Raw genomic sequence first — 18,844 nt, forward strand, 5'->3', positions numbered from 1 at the left:
ATTACATGGCAATGCAATGCACAGTTGCTGAAGTTGAACCAAAATGAGCTTGTAATCTGGCTTCTGCAACTTTGAACATGAAAAATCCAATGAGGAGAAGAAAAGCAAAGCCAAAGAGTCCATCCCAAAATCCGACAAACAAGCAAAATGAACAAAAAACATTGAATTCAATTCTTTCTGATTTTAGAAACTGCATTAAATAAGGGGTGCACCGGTCCTGGAGATACTGCAATACCAGGTCAATGCGTGGAGTGGACAGAGCAAGCTCTTTTTCCATCTCCCTGTTCTAAAAATCCATTTAATATATGGTCCCCAGATAGGGGACGTATCAGATATTAAACTGATAAGAACAGATACTACACTTGATCTTAGCCAAAAGGCCGAGAAGCGATAACCAGAATTGGTTTCGAACTACGGAGCCACCCAAGGATCCTGAAAAGTCCATTTGTGGAGATGAGCTCCTGGACTCCCGTTAAGAAGACATGTTGTCAACCTCTAGATCCCTTACATGCCTGCACTTTTCGGCTTGCTGCTGCTGCAATCCACGCGTTTTAGATCTGCATAACTCCACCTCTTTAAACACAGCACCTTCACCCCCTGCTGTTCCCACCCGCCTCAACACCGTTGGAAGGGAGGAGAACCAATTAAGGCGGGGGGTGGGGGGGAACGAGCAGCTGTCTACCCTTAGCAGGAGGGCTGCTGATTACTTACCTCTCCTGCTGCTGCTGCTGGCTGTCCAGCAGCAGACTGAAGGTGGCTGCTGCTGTGCGCAGGTATATAAAGGCTCAGAGCCTATTATGACACGCGCAGCCAGCGTTCCATTGCCACATTCCATCTACTGCAGGCAGGATACCTGGCTGGCTGAATGTCGCTGAGAAGCTCACAGAGACCGCCATAAGCAACAGTTTAACAGAATGCCACAGACTAATCAACCAAACTTTTTGGGTTGGGTTCTCTTTTATAGTCTGCAGGCATTAAATGAAAGAAGTCAGTGTTCCAGCAGAGGGAGACAACGTTTCAGAAAAGGCATTGTAGCAAACCAAAAAAGAAATTTTAAGCGCAGCAGAGTAACCAGCGCACATACCTGTTAGCTCAGGTGAGTTTAAAAGGCTGCTGTTGATAACAAGGGCATTTGCTAAATAGATGGTGTGTGTGCAACAATATACTGAAAGGTCAATTATATTGTGCAGCTTATCTCACCACCTGTAGTTATTTAGGTGAAAGCTCCAAAATGCTTGCCTAATATGTCTGTTTATCCAAAAGGAAGTAAAAAGGGAGAGCTAGAAAGATAGCATTGCATTACATTACATGGCAATGCAATGCACAGTTGCTGAAGTTGAACCAAAATGAGCTTGTAATCTGGCTTCTGCAACTTTGAACATGAAAAATCCAATGAGGAGAAGAAAAGCAAAGCCAAAGAGTCCATCCCAAAATCCGACAAACAAGCAAAATGAACAAAAAACATTGAATTCAATTCTTTCTGATTTTAGAAACTGCATTAAAGAAGGGGTGCACCGGTCCTGGAGATACTGCAATACCAGGTCAATGCGTGGAGTGGACAGAGCAAGCTCTTTTTCCATCTCCCTGTTCTAAAAATCCATTTAATATATGGTCCCCAGATAGGGGACGTATCAGATATTAAACTGATAAGAACAGATACTACACTTGATCTTAGCCAAAAGGCCGAGAAGCGATAACCAGAATTGGTTTCGAACTACGGAGCCACCCAAGGATCCTGAAAAGTCCATTTGTGGAGATGAGCTCCTGGACTCCCGTTAAGAAGACATGTTGTCAACCTCTAGATCCCTTACATGCCTGCACTTTTCGGCTTGCTGCTGCTGCAATCCACGCGTTTTAGATCTGCATAACTCCACCTCTTTAAACACAGCACCTTCACCCCCTGCTGTTCCCACCCGCCTCAACACCGTTGGAAGGGAGGAGAACCAATTAAGGCGGGGGGTGGGGTGGAACGAGCAGCTGTCTACCCTTAGCAGGAGGGCTGCTGATTACTTACCTCTCCTGCTGCTGCTGCTGGCTGTCCAGCAGCAGACTGAAGGTGGCTGCTGCTGTGCGCAGGTATATAAAGGCTCAGAGCCTATTATGACATGCGCATCCAGCGTTCCATTGCCACATTCCATCTACTGCAGGCAGGATACCTGGCTGGCTGAATGTCGCTGAGAAGCTCACAGAGACCGCCATAAGCAACAGTTTAACAGAATGCCACAGACTAATCAACCAAACTTTTTGGGTTGGGTTCTCTTTTATAGTCTGCAGGCATTAAATGAAAGAAGTCAGTGTTCCAGCAGAGGGAGACAACGTTTCAGAAAAGGCATTGTAGCAAACCAAAAAAGAAATTTTAAGTACAGCAGAGTAACCAGCGCACATACCTGTTAGCTCAGGTGAGTTTAAAAGGCTGCTGTTGATAACAAGGGCATTTGCTAAATAGATGGTGTGTGTGCAACAATATACTGAAAGGTCAATTATATTGTGCAGCTTATCTCACCACCTGTAGTTATTTAGGTGAAAGCTCCAAAATGCTTGCCTAATATGTCTGTTTATCCAAAAGGAAGTAAAAAGGGAGAGCTAGAAAGATAGCATTGCATTACATTACATGGCAATGCAATGCACAGTTGCTGAAGTTGAACCAAAATGAGCTTGTAATCTGGCTTCTGCAACTTTGAACATGAAAAATCCAATGAGGAGAAGAAAAGCAAAGCCAAAGAGTCCATCCCAAAATCCGACAAACAAGCAAAATGAACAAAAAACATTGAATTCAATTCTTTCTGATTTTAGAAACTGCATTAAAGAAGGGGTGCACCGGTCCTGGAGATACTGCAATACCAGGTCAATGCGTGGAGTGGACAGAGCAAGCTCTTTTTCCATCTCCCTGTTCTAAAAATCCATTTAATATATGGTCCCCAGATAGGGGACGTATCAGATATTAAACTGATAAGAACAGATACTACACTTGATCTTAGCCAAAAGGCCGAGAAGCGATAACCAGAATTGGTTTCGAACTACGGAGCCACCCAAGGATCCTGAAAAGTCCATTTGTGGAGATGAGCTCCTGGACTCCCGTTAAGAAGACATGTTGTCAACCTCTAGATCCCTTACATGCCTGCACTTTTCGGCTTGCTGCTGCTGCAATCCACGCGTTTTAGATCTGCATAACTCCACCTCTTTAAACACAGCACCTTCACCCCCTGCTGTTCCCACCCGCCTCAACACCGTTGGAAGGGAGGAGAACCAATTAAGGCGGGGGGTGGGGTGGAACGAGCAGCTGTCTACCCTTAGCAGGAGGGCTGCTGATTACTTACCTCTCCTGCTGCTGCTGCTGGCTGTCCAGCAGCAGACTGAAGGTGGCTGCTGCTGTGCGCAGGTATATAAAGGCTCAGAGCCTATTATGACACGCGCAGCCAGCGTTCCATTGCCACATTCCATCTACTGCAGGCAGGATACCTGGCTGTCTGAATGTCGCTGAGAAGCTCACAGAGACCGCCATAAGCAACAGTTTAACAGAATGCCACAGACTAATCAACCAAACTTTTTGGGTTGGGTTCTCTTTTATAGTCTGCAGGCATTAAATGAAAGAAGTCAGTGTTCCAGCAGAGGGAGACAACGTTTCAGAAAAGGCATTGTAGCAAACCAAAAAAGAAATTTTAAGCGCAGCAGAGTAACCAGCGCACATACCTGTTAGCTCAGGTGAGTTTAAAAGGCTGCTGTTGATAACAAGGGCATTTGCTAAATAGATGGTGTGTGTGCAACAATATACTGAAAGGTCAATTATATTGTGCAGCTTATCTCACCACCTGTAGTTATTTAGGTGAAAGCTCCAAAATGCTTGCCTAATATGTCTGTTTATCCAAAAGGAAGTAAAAAGGGAGAGCTAGAAAGATAGCATTGCATTACATTACATGGCAATGCAATGCACAGTTGCTGAAGTTGAACCAAAATGAGCTTGTAATCTGGCTTCTGCAACTTTGAACATGAAAAATCCAATGAGGAGAAGAAAAGCAAAGCCAAAGAGTCCATCCCAAAATCCGACAAACAAGCAAAATGAACAAAAAACATTGAATTCAATTCTTTCTGATTTTAGAAACTGCATTAAAGAAGGGGTGCACCGGTCCTGGAGATACTGCAATACCAGGTCAATGCGTGGAGTGGACAGAGCAAGCTCTTTTTCCATCTCCCTGTTCTAAAAATCCATTTAATATATGGTCCCCAGATAGGGGACGTATCAGATATTAAACTGATAAGAACAGATACTACACTTGATCTTAGCCAAAAGGCCGAGAAGCGATAACCAGAATTGGTTTCGAACTACGGAGCCACCCAAGGATCCTGAAAAGTCCATTTGTGGAGATGAGCTCCTGGACTCCCGTTAAGAAGACATGTTGTCAACCTCTAGATCCCTTACATGCCTGCACTTTTTGGCTTGCTGCTGCTGCAATCCACGCGTTTTAGATCTGCATAACTCCACCTCTTTAAACACAGCACCTTCACCCCCTGCTGTTCCCACCCGCCTCAACACCGTTGGAAGGGAGGAGAACCAATTAAGGCGGGGGGTGGGGTGGAACGAGCGGCTGTCTACCCTTAGCAGGAGGGCTGCTGATTACTTACCTCTCCTGCTGCTGCTGCTGGCTGTCCAGCAGCAGACTGAAGGTGGCTGCTGCTGTGCGCAGGTATATAAAGGCTCAGAGCCTATTATGACACGCGCAGCCAGCGTTCCATTGCCACATTCCATCTACTGCAGGCAGGATACCTGGCTGGCTGAATGTCGCTGAGAAGCTCACAGAGACCGCCATAAGCAACAGTTTAACAGAATGCCACAGACTAATCAACCAAACTTTTTGGGTTGGGTTCTCTTTTATAGTCTGCAGGCATTAAATGAAAGAAGTCAGTGTTCCAGCAGAGGGAGACAACGTTTCAGAAAAGGCATTGTAGCAAACCAAAAAAGAAATTTTAAGCGCAGCAGAGTAACCAGCGCACATACCTGTTAGCTCAGGTGAGTTTAAAAGGCTGCTGTTGATAACAAGGGCATTTGCTAAATAGATGGTGTGTGTGCAACAATATACTGAAAGGTCAATTATATTGTGCAGCTTATCTCACCACCTGTAGTTATTTAGGTGAAAGCTCCAAAATGCTTGCCTAATATGTCTGTTTATCCAAAAGGAAGTAAAAAGGGAGAGCTAGAAAGATAGCATTGCATTACATTACATGGCAATGCAATGCACAGTTGCTGAAGTTGAACCAAAATGAGCTTGTAATCTGGCTTCTGCAACTTTGAACATGAAAAATCCAATGAGGAGAAGAAAAGCAAAGCCAAAGAGTCCATCCCAAAATCCGACAAACAAGCAAAATGAACAAAAAACATTGAATTCAATTCTTTCTGATTTTAGAAACTGCATTAAAGAAGGGGTGCACCGGTCCTGGAGATACTGCAATACCAGGTCAATGCGTGGAGTGGACAGAGCAAGCTCTTTTTCCATCTCCCTGTTCTAAAAATCCATTTAATATATGGTCCCCAGATAGGGGACGTATCAGATATTAAACTGATAAGAACAGATACTACACTTGATCTTAGCCAAAAGGCCGAGAAGCGATAACCAGAATTGGTTTCGAACTACGGAGCCACCCAAGGATCCTGAAAAGTCCATTTGTGGAGATGAGCTCCTGGACTCCCGTTAAGAAGACATGTTGTCAACCTCTAGATCCCTTACATGCCTGCACTTTTCGGCTTGCTGCTGCTGCAATCCACGCGTTTTAGATCTGCATAACTCCACCTCTTTAAACACAGCACCTTCACCCCCTGCTGTTCCCACCCGCCTCAACACCGTTGGAAGGGAGGAGAACCAATTAAGGCGGGGGGTGGGGTGGAACGAGCAGCTGTCTACCCTTAGCAGGAGGGCTGCTGATTACTTACCTCTCCTGCTGCTGCTGCTGGCTGTCCAGCAGCAGACTGAAGGTGGCTGCTGCTGTGCGCAGGTATATAAAGGCTCAGAGCCTATTATGACACGCGCAGCCAGCGTTCCATTGCCACATTCCATCTATTGCAGGCAGGATACCTGGCTGGCTGAATGTCGCTGAGAAGCTCACAGAGACCGCCATAAGCAACAGTTTAACAGAATGCCACAGACTAATCAACCAAACTTTTTGGGTTGGGTTCTCTTTTATAGTCTGCAGGCATTAAATGAAAGAAGTCAGTGTTCCAGCAGAGGGAGACAACGTTTCAGAAAAGGCATTGTAGCAAACCAAAAAAGAAATTTTAAGCGCAGCAAAGTAACCAGCGCACATACCTGTTAGCTCAGGTGAGTTTAAAAGGCTGCTGTTGATAACAAGGGCATTTGCTAAATAGATGGTGTGTGTGCAACAATATACTGAAAGGTCAATTATATTGTGCAGCTTATCTCACCACCTGTAGTTATTTAGGTGAAAGCTCCAAAATGCTTGCCTAATATGTCTGTTTATCCAAAAGGAAGTAAAAAGGGAGAGCTAGAAAGATAGCATTGCATTACATTACATGGCAATGCAATGCACAGTTGCTGAAGTTGAACCAAAATGAGCTTGTAATCTGGCTTCTGCAACTTTGAACATGAAAAATCCAATGAGGAGAAGAAAAGCAAAGCCAAAGAGTCCATCCCAAAATCCGACAAACAAGCAAAATGAACAAAAAACATTGAATTCAATTCTTTCTGATTTTAGAAACTGCATTAAAGAAGGGGTGCACCGTTCCTGGAGATACTGCAATACCAGGTCAATGCGTGGAGTGGACAGAGCAAGCTCTTTTTCCATCTCCCTGTTCTAAAAATCCATTTAATATATGGTCCCCAGATACGGGACGTATCAGATATTAAACTGATAAGAACAGATACTACACTTGATCTTAGCCAAAAGGCCGAGAAGCGATAACCAGAATTGGTTTCGAACTACGGAGCCACCCAAGGATCCTGAAAAGTCCATTTGTGGAGATGAGCTCCTGGACTCCCGTTAAGAAGACATGTTGTCAACCTCTAGATCCCTTACATGCCTGCACTTTTCGGCTTGCTGCTGCTGCAATCCACGCGTTTTAGATCTGCATAACTCCACCTCTTTAAACACAGCACCTTCACCCCCTGCTGTTCCCACCCGCCTCAACACCGTTGGAAGGGAGGAGAACCAATTAAGGCGGGGGGTGGGGTGGAACGAGCAGCTGTCTACCCTTAGCAGGAGGGCTGCTGATTACTTACCTCTCCTGCTGCTGCTGCTGGCTGTCCAGCAGCAGACTGAAGGTGGCTGCTGCTGTGCGCAGGTATATAAAGGCTCAGAGCCTATTATGACACGCGCAGCCAGCGTTCCATTGCCACATTCCATCTACTGCAGGCAGGATACCTGGCTGGCTGAATGTCGCTGAGAAGCTCACAGAGACCGCCATAAGCAACAGTTTAACAGAATGCCACAGACTAATCAACCAAACTTTTTGGGTTGGGTTCTCTTTTATAGTCTGCAGGCATTAAATGAAAGAAGTCAGTGTTCCAGCAGAGGGAGACAACGTTTCAGAAAAGGCATTGTAGCAAACCAAAAAATAAATTTTAAGCGCAGCAGAGTAACCAGCGCACATACCTGTTAGCTCAGGTGAGTTTAAAAGGCTGCTGTTGATAACAAGGGCATTTGCTAAATAGATGGTGTGTGTGCAACAATATACTGAAAGGTCAATTATATTGTGCAGCTTATCTCACCACCTGTAGTTATTTAGGTGAAAGCTCCAAAATGCTTGCCTAATATGTCTGTTTATCCAAAAGGAAGTAAAAAGGGAGAGCTAGAAAGATAGCATTGCATTACATTACATGGCAATGCAATGCACAGTTGCTGAAGTTGAACCAAAATGAGCTTGTAATCTGGCTTCTGCAACTTTGAACATGAAAAATCCAATGAGGAGAAGAAAAGCAAAGCCAAAGAGTCCATCCCAAAATCCGACAAACAAGCAAAATGAACAAAAAACATTGAATTCAATTCTTTCTGATTTTAGAAACTGCATTAAAGAAGGGGTGCACCGTTCCTGGAGATACTGCAATACCAGGTCAATGCGTGGAGTGGACAGAGCAAGCTCTTTTTCCATCTCCCTGTTCTAAAAATCCATTTAATATATGGTCCCCAGATAGGGGACGTATCAGATATTAAACTGATAAGAACAGATACTACACTTGATCTTAGCCAAAAGGCCGAGAAGCGATAACCAGAATTGGTTTCGAACTACGGAGCCACCCAAGGATCCTGAAAAGTCCATTTGTGGAGATGAGCTCCTGGACTCCCGTTAAGAAGACATGTTGTCAACCTCTAGATCCCTTACATGCCTGCACTTTTCGGCTTGCTGCTGCTGCAATCCACGCGTTTTAGATCTGCATAACTCCACCTCTTTAAACACAGCACCTTCACCCCCTGCTGTTCCCACCCGCCTCAACACCGTTGGAAGGGAGGAGAACCAATTAAGGCGGGGGGTGGGGTGGAACGAGCAGCTGTCTACCCTTAGCAGGAGGGCTGCTGATTACTTACCTCTCCTGCTGCTGCTGCTGGCTGTCCAGCAGCAGACTGAAGGTGGCTGCTGCTGTGCGCAGGTATATAAAGGCTCAGAGCCTATTATGACACGCGCAGCCAGCGTTCCATTGCCACATTCCATCTACTGCAGGCAGGATACCTGGCTGGCTGAATGTCGCTGAGAAGCTCACAGAGACCGCCATAAGCAACAGTTTAACAGAATGCCACAGACTAATCAACCAAACTTTTTGGGTTGGGTTCTCTTTTATAGTCTGCAGGCATTAAATGAAAGAAGTCAGTGTTCCAGCAGAGGGAGACAACGTTTCAGAAAAGGCATTGTAGCAAACCAAAAAAGAAATTTTAAGCGCAGCAGAGTAACCAGCGCACATACCTGTTAGCTCAGGTGAGTTTAAAAGGCTGCTGTTGATAACAAGGGCATTTGCTAAATAGATGGTGTGTGTGCAACAATATACTGAAAGGTCAATTATATTGTGCAGCTTATCTCACCACCTGTAGTTATTTAGGTGAAAGCTCCAAAATGCTTGCCTAATATGTCTGTTTATCCAAAAGGAAGTAAAAAGGGAGAGCTAGAAAGATAGCATTGCATTACATTACATGGCAATGCAATGCACAGTTGCTGAAGTTGAACCAAAATGAGCTTGTAATCTGGCTTCTGCAACTTTGAACATGAAATATCCAATGAGGAGAAGAAAAGCAAAGCCAAAGAGTCCATCCCAAAATCCGACAAACAAGCAAAATGAACAAAAAACATTGAATTCAATTCTTTCTGATTTTAGAAACTGCATTAAAGAAGGGGTGCACCGGTCCTGGAGATACTGCAATACCAGGTCAATGCGTGGAGTGGACAGAGCAAGCTCTTTTTCCATCTCCCTGTTCTAAAAATCCATTTAATATATGGTCCCCAGATAGGGGACGTATCAGATATTAAACTGATAAGAACAGATACTACACTTGATCTTAGCCAAAAGGCCGAGAAGCGATAACCAGAATTGGTTTCGAACCACGGAGCCACCCAAGGATCCTGAAAAGTCCATTTGTGGAGATGAGCTCCTGGACTCCCGTTAAGAAGACATGTTGTCAACCTCTAGATCCCTTACATGCCTGCACTTTTCGGCTTGCTGCTGCTGCAATCCACGCGTTTTAGATCTGCATAACTCCACCTCTTTAAACACAGCACCTTCACCCCCTGCTGTTCCCACCCGCCTCAACACCGTTGGAAGGGAGGAGAACCAATTAAGGCGGGGGGTGGGGTGGAACGAGCAGCTGTCTACCCTTAGCAGGAGGGCTGCTGATTACTTACCTCTCCTGCTGCTGGCTGTCCAGCAGCAGACTGAAGGTGGCTGCTGCTGTGCGCAGGTATATAAAGGCTCAGAGCCTATTATGACACGCGCAGCCAGCGTTCCATTGCCACATTCCATCTACTGCAGGCAGGATACCTGGCTGGCTGAATGTCGCTGAGAAGCTCACAGAGACCGCCATAAGCAACAGTTTAACAGAATGCCACAGACTAATCAACCAAACTTTTTGGGTTGGGTTCTCTTTTATAGTCTGCAGGCATTAAATGAAAGAAGTCAGTGTTCCAGCAGAGGGAGACAACGTTTCAGAAAAGGCATTGTAGCAAACCAAAAAAGAAATTTTAAGCGCAGCAGAGTAACCAGCGCACATACCTGTTAGCTCAGGTGAGTTTAAAAGGCTGCTGTTGATAACAAGGGCATTTGCTAAATAGATGGTGTGTGTGCAACAATATACTGAAAGGTCAATTATATTGTGCAGCTTATCTCACCACCTGTAGTTATTTAGGTGAAAGCTCCAAAATGCTTGCCTAATATGTCTGTTTATCCAAAAGGAAGTAAAAAGGGAGAGCTAGAAAGATAGCATTGCATTACATTACATGGCAATGCAATGCACAGTTGCTGAAGTTGAACCAAAATGAGCTTGTAATCTGGCTTCTGCAACTTTGAACATGAAATATCCAATGAGGAGAAGAAAAGCAAAGCCAAAGAGTCCATCCCAAAATCCGACAAACAAGCAAAATGAACAAAAAACATTGAATTCAATTCTTTCTGATTTTAGAAACTGCATTAAAGAAGGGGTGCACCGGTCCTGGAGATACTGCAATACCAGGTCAATGCGTGGAGTGGACAGAGCAAGCTCTTTTTCCATCTCCCTGTTCTAAAAATCCATTTAATATATGGTCCCCAGATAGGGGACGTATCAGATATTAAACTGATAAGAACAGATACTACACTTGATCTTAGCCAAAAGGCCGAGAAGCGATAACCAGAATTGGTTTCGAACTACGGAGCCACCCAAGGATCCTGAAAAGTCCATTTGTGGAGATGAGCTCCTGGACTCCCGTTAAGAAGACATGTTTTTAACCTCTAGATCCCTTACATGCCTGCACTTTTCAGCTTGCTGCTGCTGCAATCCACGCGTTTTAGATCTGCATAACTCCACCTCTTTAAACACAGCACCTTCACCCCCTGCTGTTCCCACCCGCCTCAACACCGTTGGAAGGGAGGAGAACCAATTAAGGCGGGGGGTGGGGTGGAACGAGCAGCTGTCTACCCTTAGCAGGAGGGCTGCTGATTACTTACCTCTCCTGCTGCTGCTGCTGGCTGTCCAGCAGCAGACTGAAGGTGGCTGCTGCTGTGCGCAGGTATATAAAGGCTCAGAGCCTATTATGACACGCGCAGCCAGCGTTCCATTGCCACATTCCATCTACTGCAGGCAGGATACCTGGCTGGCTGAATGTCGCTGAGAAGCTCACAGAGACCGCCATAAGCAACAGTTTAACAGAATGCCACAGACTAATCAACCAAACTTTTTGGGTTGGGTTCTCTTTTATAGTCTGCAGGCATTAAATGAAAGAAGTCAGTGTTCCAGCAGAGGGAGACAACGTTTCAGAAAAGGCATTGTAGCAAACCAAAAAAGAAATTTTAAGCGCAGCAGAGTAACCAGCGCACATACCTGTTAGCTCAGGTGAGTTTAAAAGGCTGCTGTTGATAACAAGGGCATTTGCTAAATAGATGGTGTGTGTGCAACAATATACTGAAAGGTCAATTATATTGTGCAGCTTATCTCACCACCTGTAGTTATTTAGGTGAAAGCTCCAAAATGCTTGCCTAATATGTCTGTTTATCCAAAAGGAAGTAAAAAGGGAGAGCTAGAAAGATAGCATTGCATTACATTACATGGCAATGCAATGCACAGTTGCTGAAGTTGAACCAAAATGAGCTTGTAATCTGGCTTCTGCAACTTTGAACATGAAATATCCAATGAGGAGAAGAAAAGCAAAGCCAAAGAGTCCATCCCAAAATCCGACAAACAAGCAAAATGAACAAAAAACATTGAATTCAATTCTTTCTGATTTTAGAAACTGCATTAAAGAAGGGGTGCACCGGTCCTGGAGATACTGCAATACCAGGTCAATGCGTGGAGTGGACAGAGCAAGCTCTTTTTCCATCTCCCTGTTCTAAAAATCCATTTAATATATGGTCCCCAGATAGGGGACGTATCAGATATTAAACTGATAAGAACAGATACTACACTTGATCTTAGCCAAAAGGCCGAGAAGCGATAACCAGAATTGGTTTCGAACTACGGAGCCACCCAAGGATCCTGAAAAGTCCATTTGTGGAGATGAGCTCCTGGACTCCCGTTAAGAAGACATGTTGTCAACCTCTAGATCCCTTACATGCCTGCACTTTTCGGCTTGCTGCTGCTGCAATCCACGCGTTTTAGATCTGCATAACTCCACCTCTTTAAACACAGCACCTTCACCCCCTGCTGTTCCCACCCGCCTCAACACCGTTGGAAGGGAGGAGAACCAATTAAGGCGGGGGGTGGGGTGGAACGAGCAGCTGTCTACCCTTAGCAGGAGGGCTCCTGATTACTTACCTCTCCTGCTGCTGCTGCTGGCTGTCCAGCAGCAGACTGAAGGTGGCTGCTGCTGTGCGCAGGTATATAAAGGCTCAGAGCCTATTATGACACGCGCAGCCAGCGTTCCATTGCCACATTCCATCTACTGCAGGCAGGATACCTGGCTGGCTGAATGTCGCTGAGAAGCTCACAGAGACCGCCATAAGCAACAGTTTAACAGAATGCCACAGACTAATCAACCAAACTTTTTGGGTTGGGTTCTCTTTTATAGTCTGCAGGCATTAAATGAAAGAAGTCAGTGTTCCAGCAGAGGGAGACAACGTTTCAGAAAAGGCATTGTAGCAAACCAAAAAAGAAATTTTAAGCGCAGCAGAGTAACCAGCGCACATACCTGTTAGCTCAGGTGAGTTTAAAAGGCTGCTGTTGATAACAAGGGCATTTGCTAAATAGATGGTGTGTGTGCAACAATATACTGAAAGGTCAATTATATTGTGCAGCTTATCTCACCACCTGTAGTTATTTAGGTGAAAGCTCCAAAATGCTTGCCTAATATGTCTGTTTATCCAAAAGGAAGTAAAAAGGGAGAGCTAGAAAGATAGCATTGCATTACATTACATGGCAATGCAATGCACAGTTGCTGAAGTTGAACCAAAATGAGCTTGTAATCTGGCTTCTGCAACTTTGAACATGAAATATCCAATGAGGAGAAGAAAAGCAAAGCCAAAGAGTCCATCCCAAAATCCGACAAACAAGCAAAATGAACAAAAAACATTGAATTCAATTCTTTCTGATTTTAGAAACTGCATTAAAGAAGGGGTGCACCGGTCCTGGAGATACTGCAATACCAGGTCAATGCGTGGAGTGGACAGAGCAAGCTCTTTTTCCATCTCCCTGTTCTAAAAATCCATTTAATATATGGTCCCCAGATAGGGGACGTATCAGATATTAAACTGATAAGAACAGATACTACACTTGATCTTAGCCAAAAGGCCGAGAAGCGATAACCAGAATTGGTTTCGAACTACGGAGCCACCCAAGGATCCTGAAAAGTCCATTTGTGGAGATGAGCTCCTGGACTCCCGTTAAGAAGACATGTTGTCAACCTCTAGATCCCTTACATGCCTGCACTTTTCAGCTTGCTGCTGCTGCAATCCACGCGTTTTAGATCTGCATAACTCCACCTCTTTAAACACAGCACCTTCACCCCCTGCTGTTCCCACCCGCCTCAACACCGTTGGAAGGGAGGAGAACCAATTAAGGCGGGGGGTGGGGTGGAACGAGCAGCTGTCTACCCTTAGCAGGAGGGCTGCTGATTACTTACCTCTCCTGCTGCTGCTGCTGGCTGTCCAGCAGCAGACTGAAGGTGGCTGCTGCTGTGCGCAGGTATATAAAGGCTCAGAGCCTATTATGACACGCGCAGCCAGCGTTCCATTGCCACATTCCATCTACTGCAGGCAGGATACCTGGCTGGCTGAATGTCGCTGAGAAGCTCACAGAGACCGCCATAAGCAACAGTTTAACAGAATGCCACAGACTAATCAACCAAACTTTTTGGGTTGGGTTCTCTTTTATAGTCTGCAGGCATTAAATGAAAGAAGTCAGTGTTCCAGCAGAGGGAGACAACGTTTCAGAAAAGGCATTGTAGCAAACCAAAAAAGAAATTTTAAGCGCAGCAGAGTAACCAGCGCACATACCTGTTAGCTCAGGTGAGTTTAAAAGGCTGCTGTTGATAACAAGGGCATTTGCTAAATAGATGGTGTGTGTGCAACAATATACTGAAAGGTCAATTATATTGTGCAGCTTATCTCACCACCTGTAGTTATTTAGGTGAAAGCTCCAAAATGCTTGCCTAATATGTCTGTTTATCCAAAAGGAAGTAAAAAGGGAGAGCTAGAAAGATAGCATTGCATTACATTACATGGCAATGCAATGCACAGTTGCTGAAGTTGAACCAAAATGAGCTTGTAATCTGGCTTCTGCAACTTTGAACATGAAATATCCAATGAGGAGAAGAAAAGCAAAGCCAAAGAGTCCATCCCAAAATCCGACAAACAAGCAAAATGAACAAAAAACATTGAATTCAATTCTTTCTGATTTTAGAAACTGCATTAAAGAAGGGGTGCACCGGTCCTGGAGATACTGCAATACCAGGTCAATGCGTGGAGTGGACAGAGCAAGCTCTTTTTCCATCTCCCTGTTCTAAAAATCCATTTAATATATGGTCCCCAGATAGGGGACGTATCAGATATTAAACTGATAAGAACAAATTTTTTTTTTTTTTTTTTTTTTTTTTTTTTACACTCAGATTACAAAGTCTTGGAATCAACAAAAAGATAAGAAGACTCAAATCCATCATCGTGCATTCTACCAATTTTAATACTTCTCCAAATCTTTTATTTTCTTTTTCTTTTATATATATATATTTATTTATTTTTTCCCTCTTTTTTTTTTTTTTTAAAAATTATATAGTTTTGGCTATTTTTTTTTGTTTGTTTTTGTTTTTCTTTTTTTGTTTTTCCACAGGTTTTCAAAAAATCAAAGCTTACAAGGTAAGTTCATTCCATTTACATTGTTTCCATTTCTCATTTGCTTTCACCTTGCCAAGCATCATTTTGTCCCTCCAGAAATACATGTACAAATAACTTAGACATAATTTAATACACTGGTCGACTGTTACTTCCTTATGTTTAAACACTAAAATGTTCCTTGCTTTCCACAATGCCGCCTTCACACATGCAATAATAATCCATACAATTTTAAAATTCTCCTCTCTTATCCCCATCCCATAAAATACTCTGTTAAAATCCAAAAAATTAACAGTACTCACAGCTCTCACTATATTGCACACTTTCCTCCATATTGTCTGTGCAAAATTACAATTCCAGAAGATGTGCATGGGTGTTTCACTATTCCCACACCTGGATCTTGGGCACACTTCAGATCTTACCAACCCACGCCTGTGTTGGAACTCACGGGTTGGCAGGCAGTCTTTTACTATACACCAGAGTAAATCCCTGTGTTCATTAGATAACACACTATAATTTACATTCATCCAGATTCTTTCCACAATTTTGAATGAAAAATGTTCCACAGGACTGATACCTATTCTCTCTTCCAGGATTTTTAGGATTTTTTTATGGCATTTAAGAACATTTATTTCGACCATCTTAAGTTTAAAATCTCTTAAAATTTTTTCTAAAACAATATAATTTCCTGGAGGTAAAAACCTATAAGGCCTATTTAGAGACATCTCCAACCATTTATAATTTCTAATATAGAAACCTAAATTATATATAGAAAACAACTTTAGCTTAGAGTCTGGTCCTAATAAAGTGCATACACAGTTCGCTACATACTTTGCATATAAAAAGGACCTAATATCCGGAAAACCTTTCCCACCTTTTTTCTTTGATTTATATATCTCCTCTCTCTTTACTCTTTCCATCTTGGATCTCCATAAAAAATTAAAACATACCTTAATAACTCTCTTCATGATATTATTTTGGGGGATAAAAACTGTTGAGACATATAAAAACATTGGGAGTAAAACCTGTCTAATAATTAAAATTTTTCCTTCCAGGGTAAGATCTCTCAACTGCCAGAAAGTAATCTTTTTCTTAACTCTTTCCAGCAGAGACTCCCAATTTCTTACATTACCACCTGACTCTAAGAAATAAATACCTAAAATTTTTACTTCATTCATTCTTGTTAATTTACACTCAGAATCTACAATAAAATCACCAACAGTTAAAATACCAGATTTTTCCATGTTAATTTTAAAACCCGATGCGCCCCCAAACCAATCCACTGTTCTTATGGCTCTGTTCATGCTTCTAGTGTCTTTAACTAAAACCGTCACATCATCCATATATGCCACCACTTTAACTTGTTCATTGCAACTCCCGGGAATAAAAAAACCATTGATTACCTTATCTCTCCTAAAAGCTGCTAAAAGTGGTTCAATTGCACAAATAAAAAGAATAGGGGATAAGGGACACCCCTGTTTAACGCCACAGTTTATTTTTACATTATCAGATAAAAAACCATTAATAGATATTTTGCTAAAACATGATTTGTAAAGAGATTTAATACGTTTGCTAAAAACATCCGGGCATCCCATTTTCTCTAAAACTGCAAATAAAAAATCATGGGCAACTCTATCGTACGCTTTTTCAAAATCCAAAGTAATTAGAGCAAGCTTTTGTTTTCTGTCTAAAACATCCCATAAAACATCCCTGATTAAAATCAATGAGTCGCTGATTCTCCGATTTGGCACTGCACACGTCTGATCCACTTCTATTACTGAGCCGATTACCTTTTTTAATCTATTTGCAAGTAACTTCGCATATACCTTACAGTCCGTATTTAAAAGGGTTATTGGTCTCCAATTTTTAATCAGTTCTTTATTTCCTTTCTTAAATAATAAAACAATAAGACCCTCCCACCACGACTCTGGGACACTAAAAGATGCTTCTGCTTCTAAAATTACTTCATAAAAATCCTCACCCATGATCTCCCATAAACACTTGTAAAATTCAACAGGTAGTCCATCTGCTCCCGGCGTTTTGTTATTTTGTAGCGTATTAATTGTATTAAAAACTTCCTCTTTAGTAAAATTCCCTATTAAAAAAGATTTATCTTCCGCATTAAAATTTTTTTCCAGTCCTTCTAAAAAATGTTTTTTTAGAGACACATCCGTGTTTTTAACAGAAAATAAATCATCATAAAATTCTTTTGCTTTCATCTTCTTCCCCTCCAAACTTGTTTCTCCTTCCAAAACCTTCATATAATCCTTCTTGTCACATATTTTTTTAAAAAAGAATTTTGTGCATTTTTCATCCTCGTCTAAAACTTTTACTCGGGAATTAAAAATAATTTCTTTACCTTTTTCTTTCAGGCAGTTTTGGATCTTTTCTTTTGTTGTTCGGATCGCCTCCTGCATATCACATCCGTTATTTTCGAGGTGAAAAAAACATTGCAGTTTAGCATTAAGATCATTATAAAAAATACGTTTTGCAGCAGCTTTCTTCTTTCCTTCTTTAATAAAAAATATTTTTACCTCCTTCTTGACAAAATCCCACCAATTAAAAATAGATTTAAAAAACGTTTTTTTTTAGCTTCAGTTTTTCATACAGCTTTTTAAAACCTTCCATAACCACCTCGTCTTGTAGTAGGGATACATTAAATTTCCAGTGTGACGGTCTTTTATCCACGTCTGATTCTATTTTAAAACTACATTCTATTATTTTATGATCTGAAAAAGGTGTTGAATGCGTTTTAAAACCTGAGCATGTTAGGGCTTGAGATATAAAAATATAATCTATTCTGGATGAAACACCTCTCCCCACCCAAGTGACTTCATGCTCCTTTTTTTGTCCATCTAATGCCCATGTATCTTTAAGATTAAAAGCTGCTAAAATATTTCTAAGACATGAAGCTGACCCATCTTTTACATTTTTTAAATGACAATTAAAATCCCCACCTAAAACTAATGGATCTACTCCAGGTAAAAACAGCTGCAAAAGTTCAAACAAATGTAATCTCAAGGCTTTTTCTGCATTTGCATACACATTAAAACACCTCACTTTCTTCCCATTTTTCTGCACATCAATTCTTAAAATCCTCCCAGGGTATATCTCTTCATAATTTACAATCTCCCAATCTTTAGAGCATAAAAACCCCACACCATCACTTTTAGACTCGTTCCCACCAGAAAAGCATAAGTTACCCTTCCATATACCCTGTAAATATTCATAGCTTATTTTTTTTGTCAAATTACATTCTTGTAGAAAGATAAAATCAATATTTTCATTATTTAAAAAATCATATAAAGCAGTTCTCTTATATAGGTCGTTAAACCCCTGAACATTCAGGGACATTGAGCGGATCATCTTCTAACATTTAGTGCAGGGCTCTTCCCTCCGCCCTCATTCTCTACTGCCGGAGAAGATGGGTCTACCTCCAGATCTGATACATCCGAAGATGACACACTCCCCAGCAGACTTGTTGCTTCTAAAGCCTTTACTTTCCCACCACATGGTATTCCTTCATTATCACTTCTATCCACACTTCTTTTTAGAGATTTTTCTGTGCAGTCCATTTGTACCTGCGCGCAAGGTAAGCTCTGCGACAGGGAATTAGTAGGAGTGGACTCCACTACTTCTGGAATATCACTTTCCCCTGCACAACTACTCCCTTTACTTAGTGGAGAAATTTCTTGCAACATTTGACTCTTCTCTTCTCTCTTCTGATCTTCTTTCTTCTGTTCTTCTATCTTCTTCTTTTCATTCTTATCTTCTTTCTTCTTATCTTCTTTCTTCTGCTCTTCTCTCTTTTTCCTTTCCATCTGTTTCTTTATCTCCATGGCCCTTTTTTCTATGTCCTCTATCCTCTTCTGTTTTTCCTCTTCCTTCTTTCTCTTCCTTTCTTC

The 18,844-nt window shown here is 42.3% G+C and overlaps 11 non-coding genes and 1 pseudogene across 11 annotated transcripts; all 12 read right to left on the bottom strand.

Moving 5' to 3' along the window:
- Nucleotides 1-201: 201 nt before the first annotated feature.
- Nucleotides 202-392, bottom strand: LOC141235961 (U2 spliceosomal RNA). The gene has a single exon (XR_012301661.1). It is a non-coding gene; the product is annotated as a U2 spliceosomal RNA (small nuclear RNA).
- A 1,112-nt stretch (nt 393-1,504) lies between these two features.
- Nucleotides 1,505-1,695, bottom strand: LOC141235962 (U2 spliceosomal RNA). Its single transcript, XR_012301662.1, has one exon. It is a non-coding gene; the product is annotated as a U2 spliceosomal RNA (small nuclear RNA).
- Nucleotides 1,696-2,807: 1,112 nt separating this feature from the next.
- Nucleotides 2,808-2,998, bottom strand: LOC141235963 (U2 spliceosomal RNA). Its single transcript, XR_012301663.1, has one exon. It is a non-coding gene; the product is annotated as a U2 spliceosomal RNA (small nuclear RNA).
- Nucleotides 2,999-4,110: 1,112 nt separating this feature from the next.
- LOC141235965 (U2 spliceosomal RNA) lies at nt 4,111-4,301 on the bottom strand. The gene has a single exon (XR_012301665.1). It is a non-coding gene; the product is annotated as a U2 spliceosomal RNA (small nuclear RNA).
- Nucleotides 4,302-5,413: 1,112 nt separating this feature from the next.
- LOC141235966 (U2 spliceosomal RNA) lies at nt 5,414-5,604 on the bottom strand. The gene has a single exon (XR_012301666.1). It is a non-coding gene; the product is annotated as a U2 spliceosomal RNA (small nuclear RNA).
- Nucleotides 5,605-6,716: 1,112 nt separating this feature from the next.
- On the bottom strand, nt 6,717-6,907 carry LOC141236302 (U2 spliceosomal RNA). Its single transcript, XR_012301992.1, has one exon. It is a non-coding gene; the product is annotated as a U2 spliceosomal RNA (small nuclear RNA).
- Nucleotides 6,908-8,019: 1,112 nt separating this feature from the next.
- Nucleotides 8,020-8,210, bottom strand: LOC141235847 (U2 spliceosomal RNA). The gene has a single exon (XR_012301567.1). It is a non-coding gene; the product is annotated as a U2 spliceosomal RNA (small nuclear RNA).
- Nucleotides 8,211-9,322: 1,112 nt separating this feature from the next.
- LOC141235967 (U2 spliceosomal RNA) lies at nt 9,323-9,513 on the bottom strand. Its single transcript, XR_012301667.1, has one exon. It is a non-coding gene; the product is annotated as a U2 spliceosomal RNA (small nuclear RNA).
- Nucleotides 9,514-10,619: 1,106 nt separating this feature from the next.
- Nucleotides 10,620-10,810, bottom strand: LOC141235968 (U2 spliceosomal RNA). The gene has a single exon (XR_012301668.1). It is a non-coding gene; the product is annotated as a U2 spliceosomal RNA (small nuclear RNA).
- A 1,112-nt stretch (nt 10,811-11,922) lies between these two features.
- LOC141235970 (U2 spliceosomal RNA) lies at nt 11,923-12,113 on the bottom strand. The gene has a single exon (XR_012301669.1). It is a non-coding gene; the product is annotated as a U2 spliceosomal RNA (small nuclear RNA).
- Nucleotides 12,114-13,225: 1,112 nt separating this feature from the next.
- LOC141235971 (U2 spliceosomal RNA) lies at nt 13,226-13,416 on the bottom strand. Its single transcript, XR_012301670.1, has one exon. It is a non-coding gene; the product is annotated as a U2 spliceosomal RNA (small nuclear RNA).
- A 1,112-nt stretch (nt 13,417-14,528) lies between these two features.
- On the bottom strand, nt 14,529-14,751 carry LOC141236362 (U2 spliceosomal RNA; annotated as a pseudogene).
- Nucleotides 14,752-18,844: the final 4,093 nt, after the last annotated feature.

Source organism: Phyllobates terribilis, unplaced genomic scaffold (assembly GCF_046119375.1).
Source record: "Phyllobates terribilis strain yellow unplaced genomic scaffold, ASM4611937v1 Scaffold_693__1_contigs__length_808095, whole genome shotgun sequence".
NCBI lineage: Eukaryota > Metazoa > Chordata > Amphibia > Anura > Dendrobatidae > Phyllobates > Phyllobates terribilis.